Below are 12,507 nucleotides of genomic sequence, written 5' to 3'. Positions count from 1 at the left end.
CAAGTATGTGGAATTTAAACAACACACTCCTGAATAACAAATGGGTCCAAGAAGAAATCACAAGGAAAACTAGAAAATACTCTGAGATGAATGAAAACAAAAATACAACATGTCAAAATTTATGAGATGCAACAATAGCAGTGCTCAGAGGGAAATTTATAGCTGTAAACACCTACATTAAAATAGAAGAACGACCTCAAGTCAATAACCTAACCTTTCATCTTTCTAGAAAAAAGAAGAGCAAATGAAACCCAAAGCCAGCAGAGGGAGGGAAATAATAAATATTAGAGTAGAGATACATAAAATAGGGAATAAAAATAGAAAAAAATAAACAAAACCAAAAGTTGGTTCTCTGAAAAGATCAACAGAATTGACAAAACTTTAGCTAGACTGACCAAGAAAAAAAAGAGAAGTCTCAAATTACTAAAACCAGGAGTGGAAGTGGAGACATTACTACTGACCCTACAGAGATAAAAAGGATGATAAAATTTCACTGATACAGAGGTTCCAAAGGAGCTCCACAACATTTCTAGAGATGTGAAGAGAACAACCAGAAATGGTTGCCAGGAGTTTCCCTCAGGGAGCAGGATGGAGGGGCGCTCTTCATTATAAGCCCTCATGGGCTGTGTTTGTAAATGTTGTAAAATACAATACATTGTACAGAAACATGAATAAAAACAAGTACTCAGCTCAGCAGTTATCATCAGTGGAACATCCATGGGACCACCACCGAGGCAAGAATTAGAACAGCTGCCCAAATGCCCCCATTGTACTCTCATCAAAGCCCCATTCTCCAAAGATAACCATCATCCTGACTTTTATGGGAAGTTCTTCATTGCTTTTCTCGATAGTTTTGTCATCCCTAAACACTATAGTTTGGTTTATTTCGTGCTTTGGACTTGACATAAATCAAAACATACAGCAGGTCTTCTTTGGGTCTGGCTTCTTGCATTTAACACTATGTGTATGTAAGATTCACCCATGTTGTTGCAGGCAGTAGTTTGTTCATTTTCTTTGCTGTGTTATATTCCATTTTATGAATATTCCATGATTTTTGTGTCCATTTTTTAAAGCCATGTATGAAGATAAATTGATAAAAATATCTTCAATAAAATGCAAATTCAAGATGGAACTCAATGAGTGTTAGTTCAATTTTTATTTCTAAGACTCTCCCTTTTCCTTTTCTGCTCCAGTCACTCATGAAGCCAGTCTGAGTCCTGGAGAAAAGAGGCCTCTTAGGCAGGAGCCCAGAGGGACCCACTGGGGTCCTCTTCTTAGTCCTCCTCCCTAAATGTTCAGCTTCAGATGGGGGAGGTCACACAGATGGAGCAAAGGTCACAATGTCCCTTCCACTCAAGGTCTGCAGCTTCCCATCATACCTCCAAGTGGATGTACAGGCAGCCGGGTGAGAGCATGCACTACACGTGTGCATGCATGTGGGCACACATGCACGTCCTGGAGGTGGCATTGCCTGCAGGCACCTGACCAGCAGGCGAGGTCTATGCACTGAGAAGTTGGTGAGAGAATAAGACGAGGAGGAGGGGGGAAAAATCCCCTCATTTCTGAAGAAATGTCCCAGATTAGATTTGTAAATCAAAAACCAATATATAACATGCAAGAATTGATCTGTTTTATATTCCTCAGTTACATTTTTGTGAAGCACATTTAGAAGATTTAGAACGTATTTGCGCCTGCTGGTTGGGCCATTATATGCTTGAGTTCATACATCTATTTGTGAGGCTATAAAACAGGCATCGACTACCATGTAAATTGTGTTCTCCACAATAAATTATATGCATACTTGCAAAAATACATAACTGCCGTGGCTGGGCCAACGCGGCCAGAATACTAATGAGGGCTAAAGTTGCTTTGTCCCTCTTCTCTGGCCTAATTTAGCCTCTACATCAAAAATTATGTAGGAAAAATCACTTTATCCTCTCACTGAGAAATAAAATAGCACTCATGGGCACCCTCATCTCTTCCCACCCCCCTTCCCTTTAACCGAACACTACCATTTTCATACTAATTTTTGCTGTTCCAGGTGTACCAGGAGGAAACCTGGCTCAGCGGAAACTGGGAGTCACTGGGCTTTCTGTATGCGTGAGCGAGCTCTTGGAGCTGGCACGTGCACACACCCATGCACACGTATGCACACGTGTGGAATCATGTTCCCTCCTTGTGGTTTGAATTCACAACATGCAGACGGACCCACATGCAAATGTGGAGACTTGGCTCAGACACGCATGTACAGACAGTCCATGAGCATTCACCCACGTGGCACATGTGCATTTCCTCTTCCTGGCACTGACTTGTATGCATAGAGGCTCACTGGGAAAATCCAATTCAGTTCAGCTGAATTCAATTCAACCCAGTTCAGTCCAGCAAATGTTGATTAAGCACCTACTATATGCTGTGGATTACTTGGCACTGAGAATATTGAATTTTTTTTTTTTAAAGATGAAATCTCAGGTCACAGTTCAGGGGAGGAGGCAGCCTTGCGAACAAATGCAGCAAGTCAGTGTGCTGAGGGCTGTGGAAGATATACAGAGCCACACATACACACACTCACACCCTGGTGGCTGTAGGCACATGTCCTCTAATACATGTACACACACAATCTCTGTACTCATACAGACACACATCTGTGAAGGCATTCACCCAGACACCACCCACACAGGTTCGTGTGTAATGCATACCACACACACACACACACACACACACACATGTGCACATATGATGGGCACATATGAGCATCAGCATAGCTACCTTCTTACTCTGACCATTGCATGCTGATGCCTGAATGGCCTCTGTCTCCTCCAAAAGCCTGAGTTAACCTCATGCGCTGTCTGGCTTGCAGTTCTTTGGGTTTTGTGGTAATCCATACTGGAAACAGAGCCACTTCTGATGAGGCTGGCTGGTATTGCTCCTACTTCTCCAAGTGGCCTTGCCCAAGGTTCCATGCAGGTGGGCATTCCAGAGGGCTCACACAGGAGGAGTAGGCACAAAGCAGACCTTGCTTCCATGATCTCAGGCCAGTCTCTGCCCCATCCTAAGCCTCAGTTTACCCATTTAAAACTATGGGTATTGGATCGTCTCTGAGGCCATCAAGCTCCAGGTGTTTGTTGCTGAAGAAGGTTGGGTTGCTGTCCGTTCAGAGAGTGTGACATAACTGCAGAAATGACTCCAAACTGGAGGAGGCTCGGTCCCACTCTGAGCTCCCAGGTAAGAGGAGCACCAGCCTTGGGGCAAGCCCAGAGGTCTTGGAAGCCTCATGGAGCCATCCTGAGAAAAAGAGTGGCAGTATGTGGTAATGGGAACAACTCTTGCTGGAGTCTGGACCCAGTTTGATTCAGCTCAGATATTTATGGGTGCCAGACATCTATCTTCAAGAATCTGAAGGGCTGCCATGGGGCAGAGGGAAGGGACTTCCTCTGTGTGACCCAGTAGGTAGAACTACACAGTGGGAAAGTAGGTAGAAAGTCCGAGGAGACAGACAGATGTTGGTACAATGTAATGACCAACGTGGTTGTGTGTGTGTGTGTGTGTGTGTGTGTGTGTGTGTGTTCTGCTATTGCATTTTTCTTTTCCTTATAGTTCTTTATCTCATCTATTCCCCTATATCTCAACCTATTTTTAAAAAATATATTTTATTGATTTTTTTACAGAGAGGAAGGGAGAGGAATATAGAGTTAGAAACATCGATGAGAGAGAAGCATCGATCAGCTGCCTCCTGCACACCCCTCACTGGGGATGTGCCCGCAACCAAGGTACATGCCCTTGACCGGAATCGAACCTGGGACCCTTGAGTCCGCAGGCTGATGCTCTATCCACTGAGCCAAACCAGTCAGGGCATCAACCTATTTTTAAAAAGTATTTTTTATTTATTTCAGAGAGGAAGGGAGAAGGAGAGAGAGAAACATCAATGATGAGAGAGAATCATTGATCAGCTACTTTTGGCATGCCCCACTCTGGGAATCAAGCCCACAATCTGGGCATGTGCCCTGACCAGGAACTGCGACCTCCTGGTTCATAGGTCAATGCTCAACCACAGAGCCAAAGGGGCTGGGATCATCCAATTTTTTTTTATACCATACTATTTTCTCTTTATCTCCGCTTGTCCTTTGAGTAGGAAACATTTTCTTTTTAAAAAGTAAGTAGTAATTTTATTGAGAAAAGTACTATATGCACATGATGAAAAATTCAAATTGGTCAAAAGGTGTACAAAGTAAGTCTCTCTCCCTTCCCAGACTCCCCAGTTGCATAGCCATCCAGCTTCCCTCTCCAAAAAAACAATCACTGGTACCAACTTTTATGTTTCTTTCAGAAATATATTGTGCATCATGCATATCTGTCTATCTGTGTCTATCTATCATCATCATCTCAATCCTTTATTTTAACACCAATGAGAGAATGCCATATGACCCAATCCTTGCCCCCCACCCCCATCCTAACCATGTATCTTGGAGAAGTTTTCCATTGGGCAGCGTCCAACAATGGCATGAGTTGAGGAGTCCCCCAACACTGGAAGATGTGGAAACACTGGCTAGATGAACACTTGGAGAAAATAAATGGCAGAATTGAGCCCTTGACTAGGGGAGGGAGGTTACATTCATGCCTTTTAAAGCTCTATCCATCAACCAGCTTCTTGATTACAAAGAGAACAGCTCTTTATCTCACTCTACCCTTTCTCTGCACTCTTCCCAGCACCCCCTCCAAAGCCAGCCGGGGTCACCAGTGCCTCACGCTGCCCAACCATGGCTTCCAGCCCTCCTGTAATTGACAAGAACTCCCCAGAGGTAGCCTCTCTTTGTGCCAGCCTCATGCCACTAAACTCCAAATTAAGAGGCCCAGCTGAGATTTCTGTCTTATTCCTCCTATACCCCCGGGGCCAATCGTCTCTCATTTCAGGAGGGGAATGGAACTAGAAGTTTGGATTTGGGAAGGGGGGCGTAGAGGCAGGGCTCACCACCAAAGCTGGCGCCTCTATGCTCCGGAGAGATGTGCGTGTCCTACCATGCAGCTTAAGACTTCTCCAAAACACCGTCCCCCCAAATCCAATAAAATTGCAAATTTCACTGTATTTCACAATATCCTAAATAAACATGAACAGCATGCATTCTCTTCCTTGCATCAAATATTAATCTGCCCGTGGCCAGTGCCTGTTCCCCTGCGTGTGTGCACACGCTGGGTAAACACCGGGGAGATTGGGATGCCAGACCTTCCCTTCTCTTCCCCAAGTCGAGAGCATGACAAATTTTTCTCCTAATTACACCTGCCACTGTTTGCCTTCTAATACTGTAAATCCTCCATCACATAGTTTTTCAGATTCAGGATTAGGTTCTCTTCCTGTCGTACAAATGATTGGAGGGGGGAGGGATGGGGGCAGTGTGGGCTGCGTGGCATTGCTTTTCACAAGTTCCCCATGGGTGTCCCTGAATTGGGCATAGACGGTGTTCCCAGGCCCCTGACCCTCCTGTAGGATGGGAAGGAGATTCCAAGGGGGCGGGAGGGAGACGAGAGAATGAAGCAAAGTCACCTGCTCAGGTGTGCAGAACGTGCTTACCCAGTTTAATTAGCCCCCTAGTTGCCCCTAAATCTGGACATAATAAAAGTCCTGAGAGGAAAGGAGAGGATGGATAAAAAGTGTCCAGCATCCTGCCCAGCACATAGTAGGTGAACAATAAACCTTAGTTCCCTTCCCTTTGCTCTACCTCCTGGCTGGTGTCATCATCATCTCTCTCCTGGACCATGAAACCTGGCTCCTCACTAATTTCCTATGTCACCTCTCCTCTCTCCAGTGAGCCCATTGTCCCCCAGCTGCCAGAATGCTCTTTCTAATGCCCAGAACTCTCTGTTCCTGGCAGGCCCTGCTTTAAAACGCCCCATAACTTCCCACCATGTTTGAACCATGTCCAGTCCCAGCATGCAGGGCTCTCTGCTGCCGGGCCCACCTTGATTCTCTGGCCTCATTTCTAGCCCTCCCCACACCCCCTATTGACCCACTCTAGACTGCAGCCACCCTGCCCACCATCTCATCCCTCCCCAAATGTGCTGTGCAAGTTGCCACCTCCATTTCTTCGCCCAGGCTGTTCCCTTTGATGAAATTTCAGCCTTCTTTTTAGGTGTTCATCCCTGATGACCCAAGTCTGATGCTGCAGAAGGTGATTTTTGGTGTGTGGTTGGTAGGAGAGGTTTCCTGCTCCCTTAATATCACAACCAAGTCAACTGCCTGCTCCATCTGTGGGTGAGAATGGGCACCGCAGGATCAGCCCCTCCATGCCTCTGGGAGCAGCTTCCCAACCGGGCAGGTAGCATGGAGCTTCCACCAGTACCAACTATCAGTCCTTTAAGGCAGGGGTGGGGAACCTTTGTTCTGCCAAGGCCATTTGGATATATTTATAACATCAATCACGGGCCATACAAAGTTATCAACTTAAACATTAGCCTGCTATATTTGGTCAAACATTTAAGTAGCTTACCTCTAATGTCTTGTCAGGGCCAGACCAAATGATTTTGTGAGCCTTATATATTCCACGGGCTGGACATTTCCCATGCCTGCCTTAAGGCCACAATGGTGGAAGGGAAGGGGGTCTGAAGACCCTCCCCTCCCACCACTCCTGTGACCAAACCCCCTCCCGACTTCCTTCCCTGAGCCTGGGCTGGTCTGCTAGTTATCTGTCAGTTCTCTTCCAGTTATCTGTGTGTCCGGAGCACCCAAGCTGTGCAAATGACACCCAAATCATTCCTGTGGGGCTTTGGCATATGTAGTATCATTGGCTGCTTTTATTTGGTGAGTGGGTGCAGGTTAGAGCTTTGCCCTTCTTATTCTAGTTGGCTCCTAGAAGCCCTTCTGCCTCTAGGGATACCCCAGCCCCTTGGCTAAGGAGGGGGACCCCACCCTCTGGGGCTGGAGGCCTATAGCTGGGCTAAGGAGGGCAGCTGTGGCCATGCTCTGTGCTACCCTGTGAGGTCTCCACCCTGCCGAAGCTCCCCTCAAGCTGTTCTTGAAGTCTCTCAGAGCAGGCTTGCTCAGCTTGAAAAATAACTGTCTCTAGCCCTGTCCCCTCCCCACACATTTCACCTTCAAAGGGTTGGGAGAAATTTCCCTAATTAATTAACTCCTCTGCAGCCTGCCCTCCGTGTCATTGGGTGATTAATTGTCACTGTGCCTTTAAATCCAGAGGTGGAGAGAAGGTGGGTTGAGTTGGCAGTGGTGGATGCCAGACGCAGGCATGCTGGGGGGAAGGTAGCCTGAAGGCCTTTCCTGGGGTTGGAGGAACCCCGCCTTCACCCTCATCTCTGTCCTTGCCAAAGGCCTGACTGAGAGGCCCCAGAGCCAGACCACAAATGCATCCATCAATAATCAATCGATGAGTCTCAAATATGAGACTGTGAGAAGTGGGGCATTCTAGGAGAGGCGCGATGGCTGGCTCTCCTAATGGCCGCAAAGCAGGGTAGGTCACTCAGCCTTCCTGAGCCTCATTGTTCTCACCTATAAAATGGGGGCTAGTCATAGGACCTTCCCCCAGGATGGTTGGGGTGTGTGTGTGAAATGACACTGGTGTGTATAAAGCTCTTAGCGTGGTCCAGGGTACAGAGCAAGTGCTCAGTAACGGCGGCAGCGATTGCACAGCTGCTGCAGCATCCTGAGGGGCTGTAAGGCCACACTCCTCATCTCCAATGCCCAGCTAGGACCCTTGCCCCTCCACCCCCAGCTCTGTTCTCCTTAGTAGATCCCACCCATGCCCCCAAACCCAGCTATAGCACTCACCTGCTGCATGACCTGGGCGAGGTACTTGCTTTCCACGGTATTTAGTTGCTGATCTAGAAAATGTGGATAAAGTTACCCAACAAGGCACAGGGACACAAATGAGATTAAGGTCAGCCCTCCCTCCGAGAAGCTCCACAGCAGGAAAGAGAGATGCAGAAGTAAATGCCAATACGGTGTGACCTGTGACAGAGGTGCACAGGGCATTCAGCAGGAGGCAGGCAGTGGCATCAAGGCCCAGAGTCCAGTGAGGGCAAAAGAAGAGAACTCTCAGCACATAATAGTTGCTCAACAAATGTCTGTGCCCTTTCTCCAGTCTTCCCCTTCTTCACATGGCCTTACTTTTTAGACTCGGCTGTTTTTCACCTTAAAGCTCCAAGTTCTGTCCTATTTGCTGAGCCTGCAAAATCTGGAAATAGTGGAGAGGGGCAGAGGGTGGGTCCACTTGGGGAACCCCTGTTCCCCTCGGCCTCACTCCATCACCATCCCCCCATCACCAATAGTTAGCTAACATTTATTGAGTGCTTACTGTTGCCGGGCACTGGGCAAGTGCTTTACAACAGCCCCATTTCACAGGTGAGACTGAACCAGAACCTAAAGGAGACAGACGGGGGCGGGGGGGGGGGGGGAGATAAACCCGTGGCGGGCCTGGGAAAGTGGGTGTGGCCAAGAAGGGTGATCCAATCGGAAGAGGCGAATGACCGGTCCACGGGCTGCAGGCAGAACCAGCTGAGGCCTGTGGTTTTGGGTGTGTCCGTTTTCCTTCGCTCCTTTAACGAAGCTTCACTGACCTTGTGCTCTGTAGCAGGACGGAGGTCGGCAAGCCCAGTCCCCATGTCTTCTCAGGGCCCCTCTCCCTTGAGCTCGGGGAGCCCCGCCCCGCCCTGCGCCGTGGAGGACACAGGTGCGCAGGTGCGTCTGCTCTGCAGGGCAGGCACTCTGGGGGGAGCAGGTTGTGGGTTGAGGTCGTTGGGCCTGCCTGGAGAAGCAGGTGTCTGGGGCTCAAAGCAGGCCTGGAGGGGTCTACGAGACCTTCTAATGCACTTACTGAAGAGAAAGTAGGGGTGTCTGTGTGTGGAGTGAGGGCGGGGGGGGGGGGTCGGGGAGAAGGAACTTGCTCAAGGTCACTAGGGTTCTTGGAAATAGAACTCAGACACCTGGGCCAGGGTTTTTCAGACCAGGATTCGCAGGCAGGAGAGGAACCATATCCAAGTCAGGATGCCAACATGTTGGAGGCAGCGCAAGGTAAATTAAACAGGTTTGGAGTACTTCACTCCCCTCTCCCCTTCCCTGGGCAAATTCTCCTTTCTGCATCAGTCTTCTGAGTGTGAAGTGCTCAGCTAAAATAAATATCAATATCCTTTTCCCTTTCTTCTTGCCCCGAACGGGAAGCTCACTCTCATTGTAGTTCCTGGTAGAGTCACTCATTCATCTGACAGAAGATTGAGGAGGTACAAGGTATTATTCTTAAGCACTGGGGATAAGGCGTGGACAACAACAAGAAATGCCTGTCCCCATGGAGCTTACATTCCAGTGGAGGGAAACAGACAGTAAACAGTGTCAGGTGGTGATAAGTGCTCTAAAGAAAAAGAAAGAGGAAAGGGGCATAGAGGGTGTTGTGGGAGTGGGTTCAATTTGAAATAGTTTAGTCAAGGAGGGCCTCTCTGAGGGGTGACATTTAAACAAAGACCCGATCTAGGTAAGAATTCTGGGGGGAAGAAGCTTCTGGGCAGAGGGAACAGCTAGTACAAAAGCCTTGAGGCAGGATTGGGCCTGGCACATTCAAGCAGAGAGAGAAACATCGGTCGGATCGAAACTGCAACCTAGGTATGTGCCCTGACCAGGAATCGAGCCCACAACCTTCTAGTGTATAGGACGATGCTCCAACCAACTGAGCCACCCAGCCAGGGCAGATTCACGTTCCTTTTTTTATGGCTGAATAATATTCTGCTCTATGGCTGTACCACATTTTGGTTCTGGCTGCATGCTCAGTGCCTGGCATAGTGCCTGGCTCATAGTCAGTGCCCGATAAATATTTGCTGAATTAATTAGTGAGTGAATGGATGAATGAATAAATGGAAGGAGTGATGAATCTTTACAGTTTCGCTTTTGTTTTGGAACCATTGCATTGGAAATCCTAGAAGAGCATTCAATAGAGATGACAGTGAGTGGCCCTGGGTGTTGAGGATGAATGGAGCTCAGCAGTAAATGGGCTGCTGGGGAGCTGAGCAGAGGGGTGGAGAGGGGCGGAGCCCAGATGCTCTCTCATTGAAGGGGCTGCTTCCTGCCCTGGGCAAAGCACCCCCCACCCTCCCTCACTGCAGAGGAGATGGGGTGGGGGGAGATGGTCTTTGGTGGGTGTGCAGTTAAGGGCTCCTGATCCCTGGTCTGATCTGGCTCCTCTTCTCCCTTTGGGGTGCTCAGAGTGTGTGGAGGGTGCTGTGTGTCTTTTTGGGGGAGGGTCTAGGTCTGGCAAGCTGGGCAACTCTCCTCAGCCTGAATGTGCTGAGGGCCTGAACTCACTCGAGAGGGTCCAGATGTCCAGCCTCATCCCTAATTAGTGCAATTAATTAACAAGTGACTCTGTGACTCTGGGAGCCCTGGGCTTCCTTGGCATGCTGTGGTGAGGTGCAACACTGTAAACAGGTGTTGGGGGCCTCTGGGGGGGTGGTAAAGGAGATAGGATTCCAGGATGTCCCCTGCCTGAGTAACTGCATGGGCACTATCAGTGCCCAGACCTGCCTAGTTTATTCTTTTCACCTGAAAAACCTGATTTCTCCAAAGACTCAGATCACAATGTGGAAGCTGCCAGAGCAGGCAGCCCCGCCCCATATAGACCCCAGCTGTAACCTGTTTATCCCATGCCTCCCTCTCTTCTGAAAACCATGGGCAATGGAGAGTCTGGGCAGAGTCCAAAGCTCTGGGTTCTAGTCTTGCCATTGCTGCTGCTTCACGGGAGACCCTGGAAACCCATTTGTGATGTTTGCACACTTTTGTGTTTACAAAGTACAGGGACATACAGGCACACTTCATTTTATTGCATTTTGCTTTATTGCACTTCATGGCTGCTGGGTTTTTTGTTGTTGTTGTTAATCCTCACCTGAGAATGTTTTTCCATTGGTTTTTAGAGAGAGTGGAAGGGAGGGAGGAAGGTCGGGGGGAGAGAAACATTGATGCGAGAGAGACACATCGATTGGTTGCCTCCTGCACGCACCCTGACCAGGACTGGGGATCAACTTAGGTACATGAACCCTTCTGTGCACAGGCCAACACTCTAACCACTAAGCTACATGGGACAGAGTGATGCTGCCTATTTATTTATTTATGTATTTATGTATTTATTTATTTATTTATTTAGTTAGTTAGTTAGTTAGTTACAAATTGAAGGCAGACCCTCCACCAGCAAAACAAATGCAACTCCCTTTATAGGGGTCCCCACTTAACTGCGACGGTCTGGAACCGAACCTGCAATGCCTCTGAGGTGTGCATGTACCTTGTCTGGTTTTATCCTTGCAACTATCCTGTAGGGCAAGTGATATTATACCTTTTGGATTAGAGGAAGCATGGACTCTGTGGCACTAAGACAATTACCCAAAGTTGGCAGGGCTTAGGGCTCCTCCTTTTCCTTGTTTCCACACTGCCCCTCTATTCTACTGTGCCTCAGTCTACTACCTGTAAGTGAAAGAGGTGGACCCAATTCTCTCTAAAGTCCCTTCCAGCTCTAACATTCTGGGCATTGGAAAGGTCAGGGGGGGAATGCCAAGGTCTCTTTTATTTTATAAAGAAACTTGACGAAATCTGCCGAGTACACCAGGTATATGTGAGTGTATGGATGTATGTGTGTGGATGGGTATACATGAGTGTGGGTGTGGATGTGAGAGCATGCAGGTGCACAGGTATACTGCTGGGTGTTGGCTGTGATGAGCATGTGGATGGTTGTGTGAGTGGGTACAGGTGTGGTTGTGTCTGAGTGAATGAGTATGCAGGTGCACAGGTGTACTGCTGGCTGCTGGGTGTTGTGAGAAAGTGGGCATGTTGCATGAAATCATGTGCAGGTGTGTGACAGTGAGTGTAGAAGTGTATGTGCATTCATATTGGGTGTATTATGTATGTGAGTGTATACTGGGGAGAGAAGCATAGCAGGACAGATTGGTGTTTGTCATTCCACTTCTCCTAGGACTCCCCCTCTTCCTCCCTGTGCTGTGATCCTTGATGCCCCATCCACATAGGATTTGTGGGGGTTTGGGAGCTGAACCAGACCTTAACTACCCACCCCCCAGGGCCAGGAATCCCTCCTGCCCAGAGTGGGTGGCCACAGCCCCTTCCCAGTGGGCTGGTCTCATGACGGCTGCTGGATTAGTGGGTGAGCGAGACAATGGGCACATATGGTCCTGAGTGCCAGGTGCAGCCCAGGGCCCCTTACTCAGTGCCACTAGGATTAGACCTAATGAATTGGAAGGAGTTAACAATGCTTCGGGGCCGCAGAGGCCCCGGAGGCCTGCTCAGGCCTGTGCTGTGGCCGCCTTTCACCACTGAGGTGTAATCCTCTTTGAAATCAAAGGTGGTACAAAGTATGAATTTAAAGTTGACATTTATAGCTCTGGTGAGATGACATATTCTGGAAAGGCCTCTTCTTAAGGAGCTGGGAGTGGGGAGAGAGGAGGAAGGGAGAGGAGGATAGGAAACCATCTGTGCTGAGGAGGCCCAGGCCGGCCCAGTCCTGGCCAACTTCCCTCCAT

The sequence above is a fragment of the Myotis daubentonii genome, chromosome 16 (assembly GCF_963259705.1).
Source record: "Myotis daubentonii chromosome 16, mMyoDau2.1, whole genome shotgun sequence".
NCBI classification, from domain to species: domain Eukaryota; kingdom Metazoa; phylum Chordata; class Mammalia; order Chiroptera; family Vespertilionidae; genus Myotis; species Myotis daubentonii.
Note: the sequence above shows the minus strand (reverse complement) of the source record.